This window comes from Meleagris gallopavo, chromosome 6 (genome assembly GCF_000146605.3).
Source record: "Meleagris gallopavo isolate NT-WF06-2002-E0010 breed Aviagen turkey brand Nicholas breeding stock chromosome 6, Turkey_5.1, whole genome shotgun sequence".
In the NCBI taxonomy this organism is placed as follows: domain Eukaryota; kingdom Metazoa; phylum Chordata; class Aves; order Galliformes; family Phasianidae; genus Meleagris; species Meleagris gallopavo.
Window position 1 is genome coordinate 7,897,594 of NC_015016.2, and position 18,405 is coordinate 7,915,998.

Consider the following 18,405-nt stretch of genomic DNA (forward strand, 5'->3'; position numbering starts at 1 on the left):
GGAAATCTGCTCAGCCGATGTAAATTCTTTGCATGTGAGTGCATGTCCATGTGCCGTGTTGTTTGCGAAGGGTGCAGTCTCTTATCCTTGGCCCTTTTGTTTGAGTAAATGCTTAAGTGCCAAGCCTTTGACCAGAGACATCAGGAAACTGCTGCCTGTCCTCCCGCCGCACCTCCAGCACACATTGCTGCAGCCAAAGCCAGTTGTCTTGCTTTTACCCAGTGCTATCACTGAGCAAGAACAGCACTGCTGAACCAGTGTGACTATTTTATTTTTTTTTGCCCCTGAGGTCACCTCTGCTTCTGTTATTCTTCACTACCAACAACGTAACAGATAGCTCGAGCACCTGGCATATATTTCCCCTGTCGATCAGCCCAAGTAAGGGATGGCGATGTGTTGTTACCAATGAAGAGAATATAGGCTGCTAATTACCAAACAGCTGGAGTCTGCGTCTACAGGAGAGATTCTTCTGTAGGGAATGGGAGCCCCAGAAGCTCTAAACAATGCATTTATAAAGGTGATGTTTGCAAAACACTTCTGCCACTACAGGATGGTATGGTTGTCCTAAACAAGTGACCGACTAATCAACTTTTGCATCCCTATTCTCTCACCCTGCTCCCTTGATGGCCTGGGTTATTAGGGTGGGATATGCTTTATGGGGGCAAGAAAGCCAAATCTCAATGTGAAAACGCTTTCAGATGATCTGAAGAGAGCAATATGAAGGTTAGAGTTTATATGACTGTTTACAAGAATGTTGTTATTACCGTGCTATAAAACAGAAAGGAATGTAACCAGACTAGTACAGAACATCAAAAGAATCGTAGAGTCATTTTAATGAGTTACTAAAAACTAAGTCAGATTCTGATGTTTTGTGGCAATACGGTTCTGTACTGTGCAATGGATTTAAGTCACTTAGCAACCTGTGTGCAAGCTGCAGCTTGTTGGGACATGTTCCCAGTTGCTGTTTGGTGCTCCCAGCATCCCCAGGCAGACAGCCTGCCCTGTTTGTATTTTACAGGGTAGGAGAAGACTGTTAGAGGCAAGAGATCTGCTCTTCTGCTGCCTTCAGCCTTGTGTAGATGGTGATATCTGAGCAAGAAAAGGGAAAATTGGGGTTTAGGGGCACCTGTTCGGAGCCACAGCTTTTCAAATTCATTGTGTACATGAGAAAGTAACAGCACATCATGACAAGAAAAGCAAGCCTATGGTGGATTTCCAGTGGATCACTGGATAGCTACAAGGAACGGGAGGCTCGAGCAGGCATGGTGGGAAGGTACCAAAATGCCACTGTTACCATATATAACCTACCTTTAGCAAGAAATCCAAAGGAATTTTCAAAATGAATTGCTCACCTTTTATTTTTGCCTTAGAAAAATCACTTTTGCTTTTGCAGCTTGTTATCTGCCAGTATTTTCTGTTTTCTTTTGTTTCCTAGGAGATAATTTTTATGACAATAACAAAGCTAGGTACCAGGCAGACGACACACTTCAGAAGCTCTGAGATTTGTTTTTAAACCTTAACTATATGTGATTGCATGTTAATCAAAATGTACCATTCTATAACACTTTCGTTTCTTATGTTACTCCTATGACCATGTTTCACAGCAGACTTGGAGCCAACCCTGAGATAAGTGACGGGTTGATGGTTGGACTAGATGAGCTTCATGGTTTTTTCCCAACCTTAATGATTCTATACTATGATTCTGTACAAAAATGTGAGATCAGTGAGATACTGAAATACAACATTTTGTTGCACTGAAGATGATGCTCTGTTCCATTAATGAAATTTGTGTGAGTTCAATTGCAAAATGACTCTTTGGAAACATAGGACTTCCCTGTTTTTGTTTTTTTTATTACACTTCAACAGGCAGCATTCAGAATTGTATCATTCACAGTGATGAATTACCACGGCAGGTTTTAGAAGCTGTATGGATGTTGCAGCTGATGAGCTTCTAAGGGAGATTAGTTTCCTCGCTGGGATACAGAGGTCCACCAGACTATGATGGTCTGCTTCTGGAAGCTGAACGAGGACCTAAGTGGTGTGTCAGAAATTTGGACAAGCTGTCACAAAATCACTGCCAGGTCTTCTGGAGTGGCATGGAAAGTTCCCACTCTAAAGGAACTCGAGAGCTTGCAGGCACGAGTCATCAACTCCCTTTTCTCATCTGCCATGCCCCAAAGAAAACTTGTGATGATTCAGACAGAAAAAGTTGTCCAAGAGGCCATGCTGTGAGTACGCAACCATTACAGGGGGAAACTACTGGTGAAAGAGGAGATGGTTGCATTAGCGGTGCTGGCTGTTGCTACCTTCATCCATCAACAGTTTAATTCCCCAGTAAAATACGCAGAGAGTCACATTCAGCCCTTTTGTCCTTTCTAACAGGAAATGAGTGGCAATCATTAAAAAATAGGCCATATTTGTCAGTGTGCTTTTTCCCCACCCTTTTCTTCATGCTGAGATAGGTGCTGACCCACCCTTCCCTTTGAAGGCAGCTGGCTGTGTTATTGCTCAGATAAGCACACATCTGCACTCCTGAGGTTCTCTGACAGGTCAGCAGAGAATATATCAGCTAAGATGGGAAAAAAAAAAGCCACCCCCAGCACTACCTGAAAGCCTTCCATTCTGAATTGTGTCTGGTTGCTGATGCTGCCAATCTGTCGAAGGGAAGCAGAAAGTTCATGGAGTAGAGACTCACTGGCCCAGAAACATCCCACCACAGCTCTCATTTATAACTATGTTCAGTCTTTTCTGCGATTTCAAGTTTTCACTCACATTTGGTGGAGATGATTGCTGCATTTCTCTATAAAAGCACCTGCAACGATACAGAAGTCTCCAGTCAAGTGTCTGTGGTTCATGAACATGACAAAAATACATAATAAATACAGTACTTCTACTCTTAAAGCAATTTTTCAAACGGGCACGTATTTATGTGTGCTATGCTGTGGAATACATGCACCATGTCATTATATACTCAGGTTGTATGGTTCACAGGAAATTAAATTTGGTATACTCATAGACAAATATTTACATTATTAGTAGTCATCTTTAGGAACATGGCATTATCACAAATGCAGGCATTTCATATTTCCTGTCTCCTACTTTTAAATGAGAATGTGTTTGATCAGCACCTCCTTTGGGTGTTCTTTTTATTCACAGACCAAATAAAACCAGACTGAAATTTTCCCTTGTACTCCCATTGCTCATATGCTTCTGTCTTCATGTACAAAATGACCTCCAACTGATACTCAGATTTCTTTTATGATGTTTATCCAACAGTACACAAGAAATAAATGGTTCTGACAGGGAAAATCTGTCATGGGAAGCTGCTAGACATGCAATTCTCCCTGACATTTGCAGCTGCCACCATGGGTAAATGTTCCCGCACAGATCTTGACCTTCTGAAGTCCAGCAGCAAAAATCTCACCTCGCTGTCAACTCAATGTGGTACCATCCAAGTGTAACAGTACAGTTTACTGCTGCACAGTCCTACTCTCACATTTGCATATGAGAAATATCAGCTACCAGGTTTTAAAAAAAAATCATTTCAACAGTAGAATTCTGGACACGTCAACTATATTACTGGGGGAAGATATTAATCTTAATATGTAAACCCATACAAGCACAGATGTAATAGTTTTAGCAAGTGTTTAACGTTTTAGTGCATATATGAGTCTGTATAGAAGAGTTTAGACAGAAATAGCCGCCCCTCTCCAGACCTGAGACTCAATAGAGACCTGAATATCAATAGAACTGATCCCAGATTTGTCAAATCCCAGGCACTGAGCATACTAGACCAGAAGGAACTGTGTTGGCCTAAATAAGGAATCATAGAATCGCCAATCTGGCTCTTCTGAGAGTACTATCAGCTCATGTAGACGCTCATCACATTTTGTGTTTGAACACAAGTCCCAAAGAGCTAGTCCTAACCTGTTCCGTGCACGAGTCTTAGGAGGGGTGGGAAAAAGCAATGCCTGGAGTCCAACAGGAGAGAAAAGAAGTGGGACCCCTAGGCAATGCAGGAAGCAGCTGGGATTTGGGACATTCTGGTCAGCACCGCACAGTAAAAACCTAACTCAGCTCCAGGCCACTGAAAACTGCAGGGACTGGCAAAGGGCCTCTCCATCTCTAAAATTCCTTCTGGGTTTTTGCAGAGGTTCCAGATGCGTAAAGAAATAAAGAAGGGGAAGCTTCTTTCCTTTTCTATTTACTGCAGATATTTTGCTCAGCTTTGCGTGAAACCACCTGCCCCTTGCAACCACAAATATTGGAGTAGTAGAGTGATTTTTCTATCACCCACATAAGATAAGGCATAAGAAGACACAAAGCCTCATTATATCCAAGCAAAAAAACTTACAAGCAAAAACAGAAGTGTTAAGAGGAAGCTGAAAAAGTAGCTGAAGAAATTAGCTACTGTGCAATCAAATACAAATTGAATTCCAGGGTGTATTTTGCTATTTAACATATCTGCCAAATGAAATCTTTGCTCAAGCTACCTTCTGAAACTCATACAATCACCATCTTAACCATCATAACCACCATCCCAGCGAAATTCTGCCATAGTTACTTCAGTAAAACAGCTTTCCAGCCTTTGTTGTGTTCTCCTGGGCTTGCAGTCAGCATGAGGAGGGCAGAACTTGCCCTTCCTTTACCTTCTTGTCCACCAGAAGATCTCAAGGAAGATAGTAGCTGGCATAATCACAGCTTTCGAACCTGGCTAAACATGTGGCTCATCTCAGGAGCCATCCCAAAAAGACAAATCAGCTCCAAGCACCATCAGCTTTCCCGTTGGTGGCTTCCTCACAGACCTGTGAAAATAGAACAAGATTGGAGTCATAGAAGGTTGGGGTGCAAGTGCACTTGGATATACCCAATTTTCAAGGACAAATTATTTTTTCTTTGTTTCCACCGAAATCTGCCTTGAAGTCAGGGATGGATGTCCCAGTATAAACATGGAAAAGCAGATATTTTCATAACCTGTCAATCTGTAGGCCTCACTGCTTTCCAGGAGTTTTTGCAACCTTATTAATAAAGTTGGCAATAAAATAAATACATTAAGGTTAGAAAAGACCTCTAAGATCACCAAGTCTAACCATCAACCCATCCTCACCACATCACTAAACCACGTCCCTCAGTCCCACATCTCCACATTTCTTGAATACTTCCAGGGACAGTGATTCCACCACCCCCTTGGGCAGCCTGTTTCAATGCATTAGCACTCTTTCTGAGAAGAACCTTTTCCCAATATCCAGCCCAAATCTCCTCTTAAAGTCATTACCTCTCATCCTATCAAAGAGACAGAGCCCAGTGCTCCTGTCTTACTACAGGACCCTTCTTCACTACACATGGAAGCAGGTTGCTGGAAACAGTGGGCTTAGCACCAGAGGGAGGTTGAGTGATTTGATAGTTGACACCTGATGACTCTTGCAGCTACCAAAATCCCCAAGACAGTTCTAAAATACTTTGTGGCTCAGGGTAAGAAAAAGATCAGTCAATTATCGCCCTATTTGCAAAACTTTTCCAAAACATCCTGGTGCCCAGAGTCTCTTTCCGGTGGACAGTAAGCACATCTGCATGCCTGCTCATTGCTTTGAGACCCCTGTACTACAGCTCAACTACATTTACAGTAAAGTCTCTCAACCATTAAGCACGAAACCTGATCCACCTTTCAAATCCATCTTTTTTTCCTCAAGTCAACAAGAACACTTTTTTGTTTACTTTTATGCAGAATCATAGAAAACAAGCTTAGCCATGACTTCTAAAACCCATCTGAGGTGGGCATCTCACCTGCAAAGCCAGGATCAAATACATCTCACTCGCTCCTGACAGCAGCAGCAGCTGGCAAGATCACTGAAAAACAGAGAAATACAGCTCCATCTATTTTGAGTGTGATCTCTATAACAGTTTGACAGGGAAACACCATAATACTGTCCTCAAAATCAGCATCACATGATGCTAAAATACAGAGGTCATCAAGGAGGAAACCTCATTTGGGCAGCTCTGTGCCCAAGGAGCTCTCTCCCCATAACCCAGAGGCTGTGAAATTCAGCAGAGAGCTCTTCCCCATGCTGTGGCCTTGGACCCATGATGAAAGGTACTCTAAAGGAGTCAACTGCGAGGTCAAGGTGCTTTACACTCGCATGTTGAAAAATAAGTACCATCAGTGTCCAATTTAGTTGTCATCGCAGAGTGGGACTCCAAGGAAAAGGAATGCTATAAGCTTGTAAGGACCACAGTTATCTCTTTCCCTTTGATGTCAGCCAAGGTAATGGAGATTTTGCCAAGGTGTGACTAATTCCTTATTACTATATTGCATAATTTTCATATACTACTGAAAAAAATAAGTTCTTTAAGAATTGGAGGGAAAGAGAAACTCACCCCTGACACATTCCACAGAACACAACCAGCAGTACAAAGCAGGTTTTATTAACAGACGGTGAAAGCTCAATTTAAAAAGTACTGTGGGCATTAAAGGAGATTGTTTTATGTCTCTGACATGAATACTCAGGCTAGATGAACTATCAGGAGTTGGGTTTAAGTGAGATTAATGCTTAGCACTTGGAACCCATCCAAACTGATTAAATCTGATTGAGTAAGAGAGCACAACTTTCTATATCACTTTCAAAGTGATATGATTAGTCTGTATATGTACTATCTGAAAACGTAAATATAAACACAAGGGAAGGGAAAAGTACCCTTCCCAACTTTTAAATGCAAAAAATAATGAGCCAACTGTATGAAACACTTAAAATTTAGTTGACTATTAGAAGAGTTTGATAAGAAAAAGGGTATTAATGACATCTAGAATGTATTTCAGAAATAAGAAGCCTGTATTCTGCCCTGCTGCACGACTCATTAGCCTCTTTTGAAGTCAGTTGAAGAGTATAAGTTTGGGAGAGGAGAATTTGGCCCCAGAACATTTGGTCAAGGAGGGTCAGGAAAACCTGGGACTTTTCAGGTTGCTATAGGCATGGCACAGATTCACAGCCAGTAGTATTAACTGGAAGAAGTTTGTAATTATTTTCTATATCATAAAGAATTTACTTATTTTATATATATATTTATATGTATATTCATCAGTTTTGCTAAGCATACCTTTACATGTCACCTGAAAAAAGGCTCTGCTCCAGGTTTTGATAAGTAATGTTCGAATCCATATTTGATATCATAAAGTCCAACCATTGACCAATCACCACCATGCCCATTAGACTATGCCCCTGAGTGCTACATCTCCACGTATAAATTTTGTCTCAGTTCTCAGTGGAGATGTGAGTGATGCAGTTAATAAAGCCAGCAGAGCCCATCAGTTCTAAGCTTCTTAGTGCTGAAGTTAGTCAGTTAAATTCAGGCACTGACACTTCCATCTAACTGTATGCCTATGCATACATGAAGGATGAAGAGCTATATCTTATAATCTCTTCATTTTTTTTTGTGCTATAGAGAGCTTGAAAACATTATGGAAAAGCATGTTTTTGAACATAGCATTGAGACAGAGCACTGCTGAAATGCTTAATGTTCTGCACTTCACATTCAGACAGCTGGAATATGTTCAGAGCACACCTATAAAAATAATTAGGGGGATCAGAAATCTACTTACACAAAAAAAAAAAAACACAACAGAGGACGACAAAGGCTTTCACCTGGCAAAGCAGAAGTTAAGAGATGAATCGGGGCCTATAAAGCTATAGGCTATAGGAGAAGACTGTTTCAGAAGGCGGTAGCATAATATGAACACGTGCCAATGAGTAAGATGAAAAGTGAAGTAAAGCCAAGTCTGTCTTTACTATCTAGGTCTTAAGTTCATGCAGCTTGTAAGAAACAGTTCTGAAGTTTGCACAGAGAAGAGCTCTGGCCTGGTGATCATGCTGAGGAGCACCCTGTGTGATCAGGACACAAAAGGCAAATGGCAAAGCCAGACCAGCATTACCACCAGAAGTGCTAATACATTATCCTGTCTTGCACTGATCTTCACTAATACCCTTTTTTCTCTCCATGTTAAAAAAAATCCAAATGTTCTCCTTTTACAGTGTGTATGTGGACCCCATTCACAGTTCTGTCCATACTGCTGGAACTCCTTACTGGAGTTTTACAAGTTAATACCAAATCAGCTGGTAACTACACAAGTTCATGCCCTTAACCATAGAAATTTCATTTTAGAAGTATTAAATGACACATATTCTTTTCTAATACCACCATGAAACCAAACATACAAAGTAGTTTATTCCCCAGATTATTTCAAATTCACTGCGGATGAAGAACAGGAATACATTAAGCAGCAGTAACTTGTTTGTCCAATCATATTTTTCAAAAGCTTTTCCAGGACTTGGTATAAAGGAACTACATGTGTACATGGTACAGTATAAAGTTTTGACTGGTTATGTCACCTGCGTTATACTATGCAAGGCATCCAAAAACTTTGTGAATTGCTCAAACCTTATCTAAGAAAATAGGTCAATCCTCTATGCAACATATACACAAGATAGGAGAAAAATAAGCAGAAAAGCACCGTTTTACTCAGTTGCTAATCTCAGTTACTACTCTGCAAATTGTGCTCAGGTACTTTTCACCAAAGCCACTATTTGTCCCTTCTCCCACAGGAGCAGAAATTCCTCCACGGGACCAGTCCATCCACATGTACTTGTTGGGGTATAAGAGGCATTTCAGAGCAGATGCAGACAGGGTGTAGGGATCTGCACCAGAAACCCAGATGCATTCTCCTTCCAAAAGTAAATAACTTCATTTCCTAGCACCAAGGTGCTGCACTCTGTAGAGCTTTTCACCAGTAGTCGAGGTGAGAGCACTGCCTTCCTCTTGTGTGGGAACTGGCTGGGTTTTTACATGTCTCCTCCTTGGAACAGCTCTGAAATCCTAAATTTTGGTAGCTTTATCTGAGTAGACACACTAGGAGTCCAAGTGCAAGTTCAGTGATCAGAAAAATGATGCACTAGAGAGGTCTACAGTTCACTGTGCTAATTATCCAGTAGGCACAGCACAAATTAAATGGATACAGAAATAAATATCCAGATTAGGAGGCATACCCAAACAGCTCAGCTAAGTGAGGTAGCTATAGAGCATTAAAGCAACGTAACAAATATGTTTTATGCAAGTCAAAGAGGACTCCATTTGATAGTGTTGTTTAAGAGGCAAGAAGCAGTTGAGGAATGCAGTATAGTCCCATGGTGTCTTAACAAAAAAAAGGGAATAACAAATGCTGAAAATCTCTGCCAAACAACAAAGCTTACATTTTATACACGCTCATCAATTTAACCCTAAAACCTTAAAAGCCTCAGGGTGATCCAACGCCTTTAATACCAGAGGCTCTAACTATGCCACAGATCAAGCACCAAGCCCAAGCCTGCTTTGTCTAGAAAGATGAAAGCACACTCGAACAGGTGAAGGCTTCTTTGGAATCATCACTTGCAATTAAGCAAAGGAAAACTAAGAGGAGAAGAGGTAAGCTGAACTTGCTTTAAAAAGACACCACGGGAGCAGGTGGATGCTTGCTAAGGATAGCTGTGGTGTCTGCTGTCATTCTTTCACCAAATGATGTGCATTCATTGGGATTTCCTGCACGTTAACAACAGATCACTTGGTGGGAAAGTCGGGTGGGTGCTACAAGAGTGAAAAGAAATCTTTTTTTTCTTGTATATCATTCTGGGAAGAATGCTGTTGCCAAGCAGCTATGGACAAAAGAAAAGCCACTGTGGCTCTGTCAGAGCAAAGCAGCACCTCAGGAGATTCCATTTCAGGATATGGATGATGATTTATCATTCTGCAGTGCCTTAAAACCACCAATGTGAAAATAACTAACGAGTTCAAAATAGCGCCTGTAAAAATGTAATATTTTCCTTACAAACACAGCTCTTAGTCACTCTATTTCAACTGTCGTTTTTGGAAGATGATAGAAGTTTTTAACTGTTGCTGCCAAAAAGAAAATCTTGCAAATTTAAGGAAAGGAATAAAACCAGAATGCAAATTTTAAACAAGACCATAGATTGCTGCTGCTACTACTGCATAAATAATCCAAGTAAATAACAATCACATGTGAGAAAGGAAAGAGGAAAGAAAGCCACTCACACTCTAATGTTCAGATCTTTGTGGCTCTAACCATCTTTCTTTCTGCACTTGGAAAGCACTTTACACAGTCCCTGAGGACAGATATTGGGGATGCTGATAATACTATTAATGGTAACGATAATAACATCAGTAAGGTTAAATGTAATCATGTTAAAATCCATGATAAAACATACAAACTCTTAATCACTTCAACGCTTTATGGAATTACACTGTCCTCATGACTTAACTCCACCTGGACATGTAGAGTCTACCTAACATTCAAGGAATCACTGGCTCCTTTTGTAAAAGCACCAAGCACTCCTGCTCTGACCAACACCTTCACGTTACACCTACTCCAAAATCCATAAAATGAACACACAAGACTGAAGAGTGAGAAAATTCTTCCCTTTCAGTTCAGCACTTGTTAAAGCCTTGTTACTCACCACCACTACAATCCTCCAACTTCACCCACTCAGCTTTCTAATCCACACCCAAGGGGAGCTTGGGGAAAGAATAAATCTAAGCAGCATCCTACAAAGTTGACCATCTCCTCCCTTCCTGAGCAGCTCCAGCCAGAGGCCCCTCGGTGAGCACAAACCTACCCACCTGGGCTAATTATCTATCTCAGTACATCTGGCAGCCTATGATTACCTCCTCTGCTCCCTGCCGGGGTCCTGTAGAGCAGCAGGAGCAGAAGCAAATCCCATAGCCTAGGTTCTGCCTGAACAAAAAATGTTCCAGAAAGGGAAGACTGGCAGAAAGGTAGAACAAAAATTTCCAGGTTCAGCTTCTACCCCACGTGGACTGAGAGAGGTTGGAAAGGAGAGGAGGAAGAAACAAGAAGGGACTCTGATCTGCACAGTGACAGTGCAAAATGGACAGTCTACATAAAATTTTCAGATGGAGATTATATTATGAGAAAATCAATATGGTCAAAATACGTAAGAATCAATGGAAAGGGCTTTTACGGAGCGCTCAGCTGTAAGCTCACAGAACTGGGCAAAATGTGGGAGGGCTTTCTATTCTCCTTTTCTCTTTTGTGTTTTTCAGGTCACCTCGGCTTACAAAAATCAAGTTGTATTTCTTCTGCTTTGCTTCCTGTAAAATCAATAGCAACAATCAATTAAAACTTGTTTTGTGCCAGCAGGCTATTGTTTGTGACGATAATGCACAGAGCTGGAAGACTGCTTTATTTCCTTGACTTCCCCAGCACCCATAGAAATCTGGTATCTGTTGCATCCATGCCTTGAAACCACAGCCCTAGGATGGATTCTAAATTATATAAAAAGAGATTAGAAACTCTCACACACTGTAAACAGTTTGAAGTATCTGCTTTCAGTATCATCTTAACTGGCTGGGAGATAACATCTAATTTATGCCTAATTCAGCAAAATTCCCGGTATCAGGCTCAGCCCTGGCTTTACTTTTATTTGAATCCTCTGTGACACTACTGATTTGGTCAGTTTTCTTTAAACAGAAGATGTGAACAGTCAAGAGAAAGATTGGCCAGTTAGAAACACTTCTTATTACCAGCACTGCCCTCATTTCACCGTGTGCAGGACCAACATACTCCTGATACCATACACCAACTGTTCAGATAAATACATAAGCAAACACAAACCTACACATATATAGATACATATCTAGATATATGGGTGTCCTGATGGATGAAAAGCTGGACACAAGCCAGTAGTGTGCGTTTGCAACCCAAAATGGTTGTATCCTGGGTCGCATCAAAAGGATGGCAGCAGGGAGAGGGAGGGGATTGTTCCTCTCTACTCTGCCCTTGTGAGGCTCTATTAGGATTACTGTGTCCAGGTCTAGGACCCAAAGCACGAGAAGGATGTGGAGCTGTTGGAGTGGGTTCTGAAGAGGGCCACAAAGATGGTCATGGGGCTGGAGTATCTCTCCTATGAAGACAGGTTGAGAGGATTGGGCTTGTTCTGCTTGGAGAGGAGAAGGCTGAAGGGAGACCTCATTTTGGCCTTCCAGAATTTGAAGAGAGCTTGTAAGCAGAAGGGGGGAACAACTTTCTACATGGTCTGATAATGATAGGAAAACACTGAATAGTTTTAAACTAAAAGAAAGGAGATTTAGGTTAGATGTTAGCAGGAAATTCTTTACTCAGAGGGCAGTGAGGCACAGAAACAGGTTGCCAAGAGAGGTTGTGGATGCCCCATCTCTGGAGCTGTTCAAGGTCAGACTGGATGAGACCCTTGGCTGCCTGGTCTAGTATGTGGTGTAGTGGGTGGCAGCCCTGCCCACAACAGGGGTTTGGAGCTTGATGGCCTTTAAGGTCCCTACTATCCATTCTATGATTCTATGGAGAGAGGCAAAGCAAGATCCAGCAAATCTCTTACATCTCAAGTTAGTACAAATTTTCATTGTGAATTTTTTCATCCATTTGTTCTACCAAGATCCACTTATGGTGCTCTGAGGTGCATAGATGTTGGGCAGCGCTTTCCTGAACAGGTGGTCCTTTATACACCTACAAAACACAGGCAACCAACTGCAGGAAGAACAGTGAAAGGAGGATGAGGCTAACAGCAAGCTGTAATACGGACCAACTATGCACAAAGCTTGGCAAGGGGTGGGGTTGCATGAGATCTGAAAACAGAGTTAGGAGCGTTTGTCAACTAGAGATGGGCAAGTTATGCAACTATTTGAACATGAGCATGCCTGCCTGCTCAGAAAAGAGATTAGGGACTTGAATATGCTTTTATACCTGTTAAATAATTAATATCAAATAACCAAGTCTATTCTGCGCTTTTCCTCTAAATAGCAAAATGTGAATGAATTGTTTGTTAATACAGACACAAAGCCTGAGAGGTTTAAAAGGACCCAAGAGTGCTCACAACACAGCACCCTAAAACTTGCAATGAGGTTTGTGTGCACATTCCAGATGTTGTCCTTGCAGGCTCACACGACTTTTATACTCTCTATAAAGAGGCATTGCCCAGGGGGGACCCTCCTCATGCTCGTCCATGCTTATTCTTGCAGCTTGGTGAGCCCTGCAGCCCTGTGGATCAGTAGTCCCTGGGTACAGAAGGGAAGTCCCTGGGTATAAAAGGGAATGCTGTCCCTTCTATAATACCTTGCCATTCATCCTGTCCCCACTTGTTTTTTTGTATAAACTTCATTTATTTATTTATTTATTTAATCTGAAAACATTAGGGAAAAAGAACAACATCTGTTGCACCAGTATCTGATTTCCAAAGGATTAAAGCTAGGACTGGAAAACTGGAAGCAGGACTGAAGAGACATACATCACCAATATGCCTTGTCCATGTCTTTTTGACACTTCTAGCTCCTTTAACAGCTATTATTTCTGATTTCACTGGCAGAGCATCCCTAAGCTTTTAGTGCTGAGGGCAGATCTGAGTATACCTCACCATGTCCAAATTCATCCATGATCCAAAACAGTCTCATCACCCTTCAGTGCATCCTTCCCTCCTACCTCCCCCTAGTTACACAGAGTTCCCATTCAGTGAACTTCCAGGACCTAGCCTCCATCTCTCATTTTTCTTACAACTTATTGTCAAATGTCACTTTGATGGAGGTCCTGGGCACAGCAAAATTCTTCTGATACAGATTCCCCCTATTTTCCCACTTCAGTCTGTGCTGAAAGGGCACCTGTAGCTGATGCCAGAAGAGCAGTCCTTTCTGGGATAGTTATATTGTGGTGCTTTCAGTTGTACACTGTTTAATGCCTTCCATTTAATAAACAATGTGAATGTCTCAAGAAAGCAACGAATAACCAGCACTTCCATACTCAGCTCATCCAGAAGTGGATAGGAACTCACTACAACCCACAGATGTAATGAACTGCAGAGCGGAGTATGGACTGTTTATCACCATTTCCAGATACACTCTTAAACAGCCTGATTCTATTATACTTACAACGTTCATATGGTGAGTCAAAGTACTTTCAAAGAAACAAGAGTTAACCAATTAACCAGAGCGAGACAGCAGGACAAAGCACAGCAGATAGGAAAACAGCCTTGATCCCCTCTCCAAATTTATTAAAAAAGCCTGAGTGCACACATGTATTTGTCTTGCTGCTGTTAATCTCCCAGCTGAGGAAACCAAGGCTGGCATATACACATCTAGACCTAAAGCCATCCTTCTCTGAGAATTCCTTAATTCCATATTCAAACATCATGAGGTTGATTCCACCTCCACAAGCTGCAGTTGTGCATAGCTGCTGAAACTTCCAGGGTCTCCCAGTATCAGCCTCCCATGAGCACAGTAGAAAGATAATCTGGGAGAGCTTATGAAGCTTAAAAGTGGTAGGCATCAGCAGAACGTGAGGGACAACAACTACAGCAGTTCCTGGATGGTGCTTCCCAATTTTTCTAGCTAAAATCAGCAGTGCACAAGCCACAAGGAATACATCTTTAAGGAGTGCTTGTTAAAAAGACAGAAAAAAAAAAACAACAACACAAAATACAATTTTTCCTGGTCTCTTCAGATCTCGTATACCTTGACGAAGAGAAAAAAAAACTTGGGAAAAAACAAAACAAAACAAAACAAAACAAAACTAGCTTTACCCAACTTAAGCATTCACAGAATCCTCTTGACTAGTTCATCTGTCCTATTTATCTCATTTTCTTTCAATTTTGCTTTCAGTTTGCTAAGTTCTCATGGAAATACTTTCTGCATGGATGAATAACAAATATTCTCATCCTCACTTCACTCATATGTTCTCCTGGCAGAAATCCCAGCCCGGAGAATATTAAACTGCTGAGCAGGTAACAGTACTTGGCTTAAGGCTCAGGGTCCTTGCAAGAACTTGTGCTGATTGTATTGGAAACACTAACAGAGAAGCCAGCGGGACAAAACTTCCCGTAATTGAAACCCCATATCACTCTCAAAAATTCATCCCACTCAAGTCCATGAGATTGGATGACGAGTGATTTTTTTTTCCAATCTTTGTCCTTTCTTCTTTTCCGTGTCTGTTACTGGAATGTGCCAACGCCTTGCAAAAACCTTTTTCTTTGGTCAGGCTTTTTTTTTTTTCCTGAGCTGTTAAATTGCCTGGGCACCTTTCAAACCCTGATTGCGTTTTAGGTCGTGTAATTCTGTTTTCCTGTCTTTTATTGATGGTAATCACGTCTCTAAATCATCCTTGTTGTATTTTTATGACAAAAGCCTTTCTGCCCAGATCTTTCCTTTGTTTATATTGTGTTTCTCTTACCTGCTTTTCAGCCTTATTTAAATTATGCTGTAAGTATTTTGAAACAGATTTCCACTTGCTACACTTACATTTCTGAGAACCTGTGTGTGTGTTTACATCTGTAAATATTTATTTCACAAAGACTTGCTAACAGATGTCCCCTTCTTTGAGTGAGAAATACAGACTTACAGTCTTCCATTGGTTCTGCAGTCACAGCACGCAAATCTCTTTGCATCATCTGACCAAAAAATAGGCATCGGGCCCATGTGTTTGATACAACATCTCTTCACCAGGAAAAATATTATGGACACTGCCCTCCAAAATAGCGCATAATTTGGAGTGCCTCTAATTTAGGCCCACAAAAGCCAGAGCCACGAAATGCTGTGATATAGAGGCTCCAACTCACACACCTGCTCTTTCTAACAACTTTATGGCATCCCGTGATACTACTTCTCTGCACTTTTGCAGATCTGTTTCCCTTAAAGAACTCCAAGTTGTAACTGCAGTGTATGAAAGCATCCTTTTCCCTCTCATCATCTTCAGCTCATGTGAGTGCGATGTGAGAGATGGGAGGTTCAACATACAACATTAAAAGAAGTCAGCTGGGAGTAATGCTGTTGATGACTCACCTCTGTCTCCTCATTAGCCCACTTATGATATGTGATTTTCTTCAATATTGTCCACCTGTCCTCCCCATGCCAACCCATACAACTAGAACTCAAATGCTTATAATTGTCAATCTTAATATTATCAATCTTAACATAAATCTATAAACTATAATAGCTCAGAAATAACATTTATAGGTGTCTTTTTGAGCCTATCTCATAGCGATAAGACTTTGAAGGAAAGAAGCACCAAATATCTTGATTCTGATAGAAAAATCACAGAGACTGATACATTCTGCATGCACAAACACAACTTATTCTATCAGTCTCGAAGAAACACCTTGTGCATAGTTGGCTTGCTCACAGGCTGACAGTGTCATTAAGCACAGTTATAATTATACTGCAGTCTTAAAATGCGAATTTAAGAAAAGCTTGAAGCTCCAAGTCTTGTCATTGACACTGTGAGTCTGTCCTTTAGGAACCTTTTAGAACTTTTTTTACTTGCTCACGTCACAGGCTGCTCCCAAGTGTAAGCGTTACACAAAAGGCTGCAATCGCTCTATCTTTTCCCATGGATTTAGCAAATGTGATTGCAGATATTTGACACATTTTTGTAGTACATTTGCCTACAGATTGCATGTACAGTAATTGGCACATCTCGGTGATGCCCCAGAACTCCAGATATTGATCAGAATTACCTGTCCTTTGCTGCAGGACAAGGATCAGCATCATCTGAAGTAAAAACATTGTAAAAAGGTCCTCAGATATGATGCAGCATCCCTGCTGGTGTCTGTGCCCCAAACTCACTTTCTGCCTTAGGGTTATTATGTCACAATTCCAAGACAGGTATGATATCCCAAAAATCCCTTGTTCAGGTTTTGTGAGAGGAAATGGACTCACACCTGTAAGTTTAATATTTCATCCTGGTATATTTTTCATTATTACAACATTTTTCTTTCTCTTTTCTCCTCTTCTCTTCTCTTCTCTTCTCTTCTCTTCTCTTCTCTTCTCTTTTTCCTCTCTTTTCTTCTTTTTTCTTTCCTTTTTACTTTCCTTTTTCCTTTCTTTTCCGTATCCCTGTTTCCTTTCCTCCTATTATTTTGACTTACTAGATTTGGAAATTATTTTATTTGTTACCCTGTTAATCCTTTTTCATCAGTTCTTTCCTACATCTCACCATTTTTCTCCTTGAAAAAGCTTTGTAATTTAAAAACACACAGACACATGAGTTTCGTGCAGTGCAAGGCAATGGCAGACTTCTCCTTGATTACTTGCCTGAATGGTGTCAGTAAAGAAAAAACAGATGTCAGAGGCACAGCTCTTAAAGGCCAAACAGGCCAAATTAAAGGAAAATGAAAAGATGTTGAGGCATATTCACTCATTCTTCAAACAAACTCATATTCTCTATCTAAGTTTAAAAAAAAAAAAAAGCCATTCCTCCAACAGAAATATTCAGGAGTGTTTATGGTCTGCCAGATGATTGGAGTGTAATAAATGTAATTTTGCAAGCTTGTAAAATATCTTGACATTGCCTTAAAGAAACCACAATAAACAATCTGTTTGGATTGCTTTATTTCCATTTCTATACCTTATTAAGCTGGTTTGTAGAAGACACAGCAGGAAAAAAAAAAACAGAAATGTACTGATTACATTAGAAATAAGTGAAAATAGCTTAAAAATAAATTCTGTCGTATGCAACAGTCCATTAAAACAGTGCATTCTTCTTTAAGCTTTGCTACAAGCCAGATTCTTATCTCAAATGTGGGCAGAGTGCCCACTGACTTCAATAGGAGCCGCGCATACATATTCTGAAGCAGCATTTGGTCTGGTGCGTTCATTAAGGGCTTCTGAACTTAAGATGTTACTTTGACGTTCCAGAAAAGACCTGTAGTACAGATAAGCTCCTGTTGATTCTCGGTGAAGCTACCTCTGTTGCTGTTTGGGGCAAGTCCCAACACAGAGCCTGCTAGTGTTCCCCTCAAGCATGACATGCACCTACAGAATAATGAAGACATTGAACTTTTTGATTGACAGAGCCTTATAGAAATGATGCACAGAAAAGAATAATTATTGCAACACAGTGGCAAACCCAATCTTGGATTGAAATTCCCTTTTCATCTGCAGGCCAGGATTACAAACGATTTAGTAAATGGCTGTAGCAGGTACACAAACATGCAGTGTTCTAGGGAGTTAAGTGCTACAACTTCAGACTCAAGAGCCCCAGCAACACCAGCTCCTGGCAGCTCCGGGTTGTTCAGAGGCAGTGTCTGGAACTGTGGCAGCAGCTGTGCCCTTCTCCCATCTCCATCCACTTAAGGATGGGCTTTGTCACGGGGCAGATCACCATCCTGACAGCCAAGCCCTCTCAAGCTCCAGGCCAACCCACAGCTTTCTTACGGCCCATGGAAAAACTGAACTTCATGGCTTGTTATCCATGTAGGCTCCCCATCAGTGCCCTCTCCTCTTCGCCCCCCAGCTAGCCTTGAATGACCCTCCTGCGATGGGAAGGACCTCATCCCTAAGAGAGCATTTCCATAGAAACCAAAATACTGCCAAAATTCAGGAACAAAT

General features: G+C 41.1%; 1 long non-coding RNA gene across 3 annotated transcripts; it reads right to left on the bottom strand.

Annotated features, from left to right (window-relative positions):
- Nucleotides 1-2,102: 2,102 nt before the first annotated feature.
- Nucleotides 2,103-10,621, bottom strand: LOC116216770. Of its 3 annotated transcripts, XR_004160214.1 has the most exons (4): nt 10,497-10,621; nt 4,650-4,805; nt 2,773-2,812; nt 2,103-2,654 (listed from the first exon to the last, which is right to left on the bottom strand). It is a non-coding gene; the product is annotated as an uncharacterized LOC116216770 (long non-coding RNA). The 3 variants fall into 3 exon arrangements; XR_004160213.1 differs by having other exon boundaries at nt 2,103-2,812; XR_004160215.1 differs by lacking the exon at nt 10,497-10,621 and adding an exon at nt 5,785-5,999 and having other exon boundaries at nt 2,103-2,812.
- Nucleotides 10,622-18,405: the final 7,784 nt, after the last annotated feature.